Genomic DNA, 8,199 nt, shown 5'->3' on the forward strand with positions numbered 1-8,199 from the left:
TACTATACAGATGGGGAAATGGAGGCCCAGCGGGGCACGACTTGATCAAGTTCTACATCATATCAGGAGCTGTCAGGACTAGAATTCACCTCCCCTGTAGCTTAGCAGAACAGCAGTCTTGTTGGGGTCAGGGAGTGGGGTGGGGGGGCCATCAGAGGATGCCTTACCTTTCTTTGGGTGTGTTAGGTCTTGGCATAGATGGTGGGGAAGAGTGGGCCGTCTTTTCCTCCAGAGTTGCCGTGGGCATTAGGGACATTGCTTCCTGGGGACTGTCCTCATGTCCCCCTGAGCCAGGCTCTGGCAGAGCGCCCTGTGGCCTGATGGGTGGGGTGTCCACTTCCTTGGGGGGCTTGTCCCCCAGTTGCTGTCCACAGCTGTCCAAGGTGCAACAAGGCTCTGTTGGCTGCACTATGTCTGACTCATTGGCGGCCAGGTGACCTGGGAAGGGCTGACACTCTGGGTCCTGCCAAGGACAAGGACATCAAGATGGTGAGCCCCATCCTGGCTCTCAGTTGACCCTCAACACTCACCAGAGACCAGCTGTCAAACCCTTACTCAAGCAAGCACTGCAAGCATTATCTTACGGAGTTCTCCCAGCACCCCTAGAAGGTTGCCCACTTTCCATCATTTTGAGGGATGAGGACATTGAGGCCCAGAGGAGGCAGGACCTGCCCAAAGTCATATCCAGGCTTCTCTGTGCGGGTAGAATGGGAGCCTGCAGAAAGTGAGATGATCTTCTTTAAATGGGATTTCCCAAGGGATGTTTCAAAGAACCAGAGTCCTTCATGGCACTCCCTACAAAGGGGATTTTTACATTAACTGATTTTAAGACTTTAGTAAGTTGCTACAATCAAGACAGTGTGGTGTTGGAATAAGGATAGACAAATAGATGAATGAAACAAAGTAGAGAGACTCACACATATGTGGTCAAGTGATTTTCGACAAAGGTGCACACTCAGCAGAGAAAGGATAGTCTTCAACAAATGGTGCTGGGATGGTTGGACAGCCATATGCAAAAAATGAACCTCAATCCATCACTCAGACCATATGCAAAATATTAACTCAAGGTGGATCATAACCTAAATGTTAAACCTAAAACAATAAAACTTCTCAAAGAAAACATCGGAGAAAATCCTATGTGACTTCAGGTTGAGTAAAGATTTCTAAGAAATAATACCAAAAGAAAAGCCATAAAGAAAAAGCTGATCAATTAGACTTCATCAAAATTAAGAACTTCTGTTCTTTGAAAGTCACTGTTAAGAGAATGGAAAAGACAGCTCCCAGACTGGGAGAAAACATTTACAAATTAACATATATTATAAAGGACTTGTATTCAGAATAGATAAGAACTCTCAAAACTCAAGAATAAAAAAACAACCCAGTTTTGTAAGAAAAGGTCAGAAAGTGAAATGACAATCCATAGAATGGAAGAAAAAATTTGTAAATCGTAGATCTGATAACAGTATCGTATCCAGAATATATGAAGCGCTCTTACAACTCAACAATAAATTGACTAATTCAATTAAAATGATGGGCAAAGTATTTGAATAGGCATTTCTCCAAAGATATACAAATGGCCCATAAGCGCATGAAAAGATGCTTGACATGATTAGGAAAATGAAAATAAAGACCACAGTGAGATTCAACTATACACCTATTAGAATGCTTAGAATTAAAAACTGACCATACCAAGTTTTGGGGAGGATGTGGAACAAGTGGGACTCTCATACGTTGCTCATGGGAACGTAAAATGGCACAGCCACCTTGGAGAAAAGTTTGGCAGTGTCTTAATAAGTTAAACATACAAATACCATATGGCCCATTCTACTCCTAAGCATTTATTTGCCCAAGAGAAATGAAAGTACATGTACGTATAGACATGAATGTTTCTGTAAGTCTTATTTGTAGTAGTCAAAAAGTTGAAACAAACCAAATGTCCATCAATAGATGAAAGAATGAAGAAACTGGTTTTTGTTTCTTTCCGCTGTACAGCAAAGTGATTCAGTTATACATATATAAACACTCCTCTTCATATTCTTTTCCTATATGGTCTATCACAAGATATTGAATATAGTTCCCTGTGCTATATAGTAGGGCGAGAAATTGTGACATATCCGTACAATGGAATATTACTCAGCAATAAAAAGAATAAAGCATTCATCCACACATTAACATAGCTGACTCTCAAAATAATCATGATAGTTTAAAGAAGCCAGACTAAAAGAGTGGATACTGTATGCTTCTATTTATGGAAAATTTTGGGAAATACAAGTTTATAGTGACAGAATGCAGATCAGTGGTTGCCTGAGGCTGGGGGTGAATGGGAAGAGAGATGACAAAGGGGCACAGAAAATTTTGGGGGGTGATAGATGTGTTTGTTTTCTTGATTGTGGTGACGGTTTCGTGGGTATACACGTGTCCAAAACATCAAATTGTATACTTGAAGTATGCGCAAGTGTATGTCAATTATACCTCACTGAAGCTGTTTGTTTTTTTAAAAAAAACTTAAATCTTAAAATAAAAATAAATTAAAAGATATTTTACATTCAAATAAGTTTGGAAAAGGTACCATACTCTAACCACATCTTGCAGGGTCCCATAGTGCTCAGCAGCTAAGAAACAGATGCTAGAATATCCTAGCATTAAAAAAAAAAAAAATTGAGGGCTTCCCTGGTGGCACAGTGGTTGAGAGTCCGCCTGCCGATGCAGGGGACACGGGTTCGTGCCCCGGTCTGGGAAGATCCCACATGCCGCGGAGCGGCTGGGCCCGTGAGCCATGGCCACTGAGCCTGCGCGTCCGGAGGCTGTGCTCTGCAACGGGAGAGGCCACAGCAGTGAGAGGCCCGCGTACTGCCAAAAAAAAAAAAAATTGAGCTTTGTTTTTGTTTTTTTATAGTGAAAACTTTTATATTGAGAATTGGCCAGCTGGACTCAGTATAGATGATCCCAATTTTGTTGGCAACATCTAAAGCATCATAGTCAGGAGCCACTCAAACATGTGCCTTCTTCTCTCCAACAGGCCTGATCAGGGTGTGGACCTTAGCCACGTCAATGTCATAGAGCTTCTTCACAGCTTGTTTAAACTGGTGCTTGTTGGCCTTGACGTCTGCAATGAACACCAGTGTGTTGTTGTCTTCTATTTTCCTTTCTTTTGTTTTCTTTTTATTTATTTATTTTTGGCTGCGTTGGGTCTTCGTTGCTGCGCGCAGGCTTTCTCTACTTGTGGTGAGCAGGGGCTACTCTTCGTTGCGGCACGCGGGCTTTTCATTGCGGTGGCTTCTCTCGTAGCAGAGCTCGGGTTCTAGGCGCGCGGGCTTCAGTAGTTGTGGCACACAGGCTTAGTTGCTCCACAGCACGTGGCACCAGGGCTCGACCTCGTGTCCCCTGCATTGGCAGGCGGATTCTTAACCACTCCGCCACTCCGACAAGGAAGGGAAGTCCCTTGTCGTCTTCTATGTTCTTCATGTCTGACTCGGTGGTGAGGGGAACTTGATGGTAGCACAGTGGTCAAGCTTGTTTCTCCTAGGGGGCTCTTCTGAGGATATTTGGGCTGCCTCCTGAGCCGCAGTGTTTTGGGCCATCGGAAGGTGAGTGACGTCCGGATCTTCTTTTGTGTGTGTGTGTGGCTATGGACGCCTTTCCACACTGCTTTCTTGACCTTCAAAGCCTTTGCTTTAGCTTTGGCTTCAGGAGGGGCAGGGGCTTCCTTCTTTGCCTTCAGCGCCATCATCGTGAAAAGCTATCTGAGCTTTGTTAAAACCAGCATGTCCCGATTTTAATTTTACACAGAACCCCCCATCATCTCCTCCAACAATTCCCTGCTCCCTCGCCTCCCCTGTGGGTCAGTCATTCCATACCCTCCTGCCCAGGTCTCCATGGACATTACCTGGTGGCTCTCGGGGAACTGACCCTCCACAGTTCCTAGGTTCTGCTGGCTCCCCTGTTGGTCCTTGGTCTCCTTCCATGAGCTCTGCTGCTGCAGCCTTTCCTGTGCTGCAGGGACCCTGGATGGCAGCACCTCCAGCTCACTTCCTGGCGTGGCCTGATCCTGGCCTGCTTGCAGCTCCCCGGGCCCTTCCTGTGGGGGCCAAAGATGACTGCTTCATCCTGGGGAGAACAGACAAAGGGACACCTCAGCTCCCAAACTGGGGCAGAGTTTTACATTCTTATATTTCTTCGTAGTTCCCAGAGCACCCGCACAGGGCTCGGCACACCATAGGTGCATAACTTAATGCCTAGGAGAAAGAATAAAGGACTAATGTGAATTCCCCCAATCACAGACACTTTGAGGTCAATGTTTAAGAGAGTTAGGATTTAATATTTTATTATTACTTATTGCTTTTTAGAAAAAAAAAAGAAAGATCAGGGAGAACTGAGATTCAGAGAGGTCGGAAGACTTAAGCCTCGGGTCATTAAGCTGAAGTTGACAGGTCCGGATTTGAATCTGCACCTATCTGATCTCACTTTAATATTCCGGAGTATTTCCTGCAGGCTTCTTCCTAAGGATATACATACATATTTTTAATGGGGATTAATTTAAATACCATCTTCAATTATTACATAATTTTACCTAGTTATATTGCGAATACAATTTTGCAATCTTTTTTCAATTAACAGTATAATCTAAATTTTTCCCATGCCAAAAATCTCTCATAAGCATGCTTTTTTTTTTTTTTTTTTTTTGCGATATGCGGGCCTCTCACTGCTGCGGCCTCTTCCGTTGCGGAGCACAGGCTCGGGACGCGCAGGCTCAGCGGCCATGGCTCACGGACCCAGCCGCTCCGCGGCATGTGGGATCCTCCCGGATCGGGGCACAAACCCGTGTCCCCTGCATCGGCAGGCGGACTCTCAACCACTGCGCCACCAGGGAAGCCCTAAGCATGCTTTTTAATGAAAGTATAAAATTCTCTCTCTCTCTCTCTCTTTTTTTTTTTACTTTTTGGCCGCACTGTGTGGCATGTGGGATCTTAGTTCCCTGACCAGGGATTGAACCTGCGCCCCCTTCAGTGGAAGCGTGGAGTCTTAACCGCTGGACCACCAGGGAAGTCCCCTAAAATTCTCTATTTTATAGAAAATCATAATTTACTTAACCATCCCCCTATTGTGAGCATTTAGTGCACACTGGCATTTCCAATTTTTTAGCATTTAAAATAATGTGGAAATCTTTGTGCATAAAACTTTGCCTGAATATGCACTTATTTCCTAGATATTTCTAGAAATAGATGAGGGTAAAGACAGTTTTAAAGCAGTTTAAACAAAGTGCCAAGTTGTGTAAGCAGATGTGTGGAAATGGTTTCTATTTCTGCCAGCACGGTGCGCAACGCCTGTCTCAGGGGTGCTGACACCTGGCTTTGATTGATTCCCCTAACTTATCGTGTAGAAGAGATTATTTAGAGGTTTTTGGTTATAATCAAATTTAAATGATAAGCTGACCAGTCTCCCAAGTCTTTCACTTTGCCTCTGTCTGGCTCTCTCTCCATTTTCTCTTTTTTTTTTTTTTTTTTTTTTTTGCGGTACGCGGACCTCTCACTGTTGTGGCCTCTCCCGTTGCGGAGCACAGGCTCCAGACGCGCAGGCTCAGCGGCCATGGCTCACAGGCCCAGCCGCTCCGCGGCATGTGGGATCTTCCCGGACCGGGGCACGAACCCGTGTCCCCTGCATCGGCAGGCGGACTCTCAACCACTGTGCCACCAGGGAAGCCCCTCCATTTTCTCTTTTTAAAAAGAATATATTCTCACTGTAGGCAAGCTTAAAGATATATACAATATTTAGAAAGTAATAACAATAATTCCACATAAATGTGTGTTTCTGTGTCTCTCAGCCTCTCTTTTGTTCATTCTTCTATGAATTCAGTGAATACGTATTTATTGCTCATCTGCTACAGGCAGAGTCCACGGCATGAGGGATGTGAGGTTAAACAAGACATAAATGCCCCTTGAACAAGACACATCACAGAAGTTTGTGGCCTAGTGGGGGAGCTCAGGCAAAAGGTCGACATGAATAATTATTTAGTGTGATTCATGCTATGAAAGAGGCTGTGACTTGTCACAGGGGCTGTGACTTGGTGGATCCACCTTAGCCTGGAAGTTGTCCCTCCTCTCCCCCACCACCAGGTGAGTCACAGGGGATTCTCTCCTGGAGCTGCTCTCTGGGAAGCCCCTGGCTCACCTTGGCCCCGCCGGAGGCATCTGCTCCTGGGTGCTGAGCTCTGGAGACCCCTTCTCTGTTGCCTCTCTGTGTCTGGGCCCGTCCTCTGGCTCTCCTGGTTCTGATGAGGGCTGCTTCCCACTGTCTATCCCTTCAGCATCTGTAAACACAACCTAGAACGAAGATGCCCATGGTACTGGCTCAAGTGTTGGCCCATTCTGGAGGGATTCTCCCACTCTCTGGCATCGTCCTGGCCTCAGGGACGGGGAGATCCCGTGCCTAACTGGGGAAGACATTGGAGAGAGGCAAGGAGGAGACAAGGGGCAGGGGGAGAGAGGCTCGGTCAGCACCGATGGCTCCAACGTGAACCTGGAGTCCAGAGTAGTACCTGGGCCAAGGGGATGCCACTGAGGACAACTTGACAGAGTGCCCTGGGGGACTTCAAGACCCTCACAAGTTCCAAGAGAGGCTTCCACAATTTCCGCTACTTCAGAGCTCAGGCTCTGGAGCTGGGTGTTGATGCCCATCACTCTCTAGTTGGGTGACCTTGAGTCAGTGACTTAGAGGCAGCTCCAAGCCTCACCTGAGTCAGCAAACTCCAGGCAACCTGGCTCAATCAGTTGATAATACAAGTTTTCACTGTGAGCCAACACTAAGGGCATCTACCACGGGGCAGGGCCAGTGTCAGGTGCCTCCAGGGACTTAACTCAGTTAATCCTCGACATGACACACATGAGCCCATGAGGCTCAAAGGGCTGCAGTGACGTGCCCAAGGTCATACAGCTGGTTAAGTGGTGGCACTGAGACCCCCTGACTATGCGCATTGGAAAAGTAAATGGGCAGGTAAAGGAAGCCCTGAATGTTTACCACAGCCTCCTTCCAAGACCCCCATTTCAGGCCCTCTCCGGGCGCCTAGGAGAAGCCATGATTTATAACAGAGGCTACAGGGAGAGGGTGATACTTAATCCAAGGGAGTGTTGACTATTTTTATGGTGACATTTTTGGCTCTGGGGACACAGAAAGGAAGATCTTCTCTGTGCTCTTCAATTCATGCCACTTGGCATTTAAAAAAAAATTTTTTTTTTTTGATGGAAAGAGGCCGAGAGGAGCACTGAGAGCTTAGGTTGCAGGCTAGGGGATGAGGAGGGTCATGGATGGAAGCTTTGAGCAGCTGTCAGGGGACTAAAGGATATCAGGGACAGGGAGGCTAAAGGCCATGGAAGTAAATAGGCAATTCTTATTTTGCTCACCCAGCCAGCATCTCTTTTGATAACAAAGCCAACATTCTTTTATGGGAAACTTCCTGTCTCCATTCGGCCCACGCAGCTCAGCGGAGCAAGCTGAGTACCACCTCTGGTTCCATTATACCAAGAGATCCAGGCCACTCTGCCCTGCCATGGTGACTGGTTCAGGGATAAACATATGACTACAACCTGGGCCAATGACACTGATACCAGAGACTTCAGCTATGGCAAAGAGGCTCTCCTCCTGTTAGGAATGCTAAGCCAGAGGATGTAAGATGGGAAGATTTAAGCCTGGAGTGGCCAGGGCAATTCTTGCCATTTTGCAGAGAGAGCCTGCCTGGGAATGCCACAGAGGAAGGCAGAGCTGAGAGACACTCACTGAGCACCTTGATCCAGCCATACCTGAAGTCTACAGGTAGATTTGTCAGTTACGCAGGCTGATGTGTTCTCATTCCTGCCTAATCCAGTTTGAATTGAGTCTTGTGCCACTTGTAATAGAGGCTTAATTAAAGAAGTTGGGGAGGGAAGGAAACCTGGGCAGGGGAAAGGAAAGGTGGCTGCTGGGAGTAGAGATGCAGGTCCCTACCTGGCTGACTTCTGATATGGTGGGCTCAACACCAGCCCTGTTGCTGGCAGTCCTCAGGCCAGGACTTGGCTGGGCCTCTGGAGCCGTGATCCTACACTCCACGTACATCAGGGCGTTTCTGTTGTGCACTGTGCCAGGGCCAACGAGGGTACCGAGTGAGGAGCATCAAATACTGTGTTCCCAGAAAAGAAATCCAATCAAAGTTCCACCAAGCCCATTACC

This window comes from Delphinus delphis, chromosome 1 (assembly GCF_949987515.2).
Source record: "Delphinus delphis chromosome 1, mDelDel1.2, whole genome shotgun sequence".
Taxonomy (NCBI): domain Eukaryota; kingdom Metazoa; phylum Chordata; class Mammalia; order Artiodactyla; family Delphinidae; genus Delphinus; species Delphinus delphis.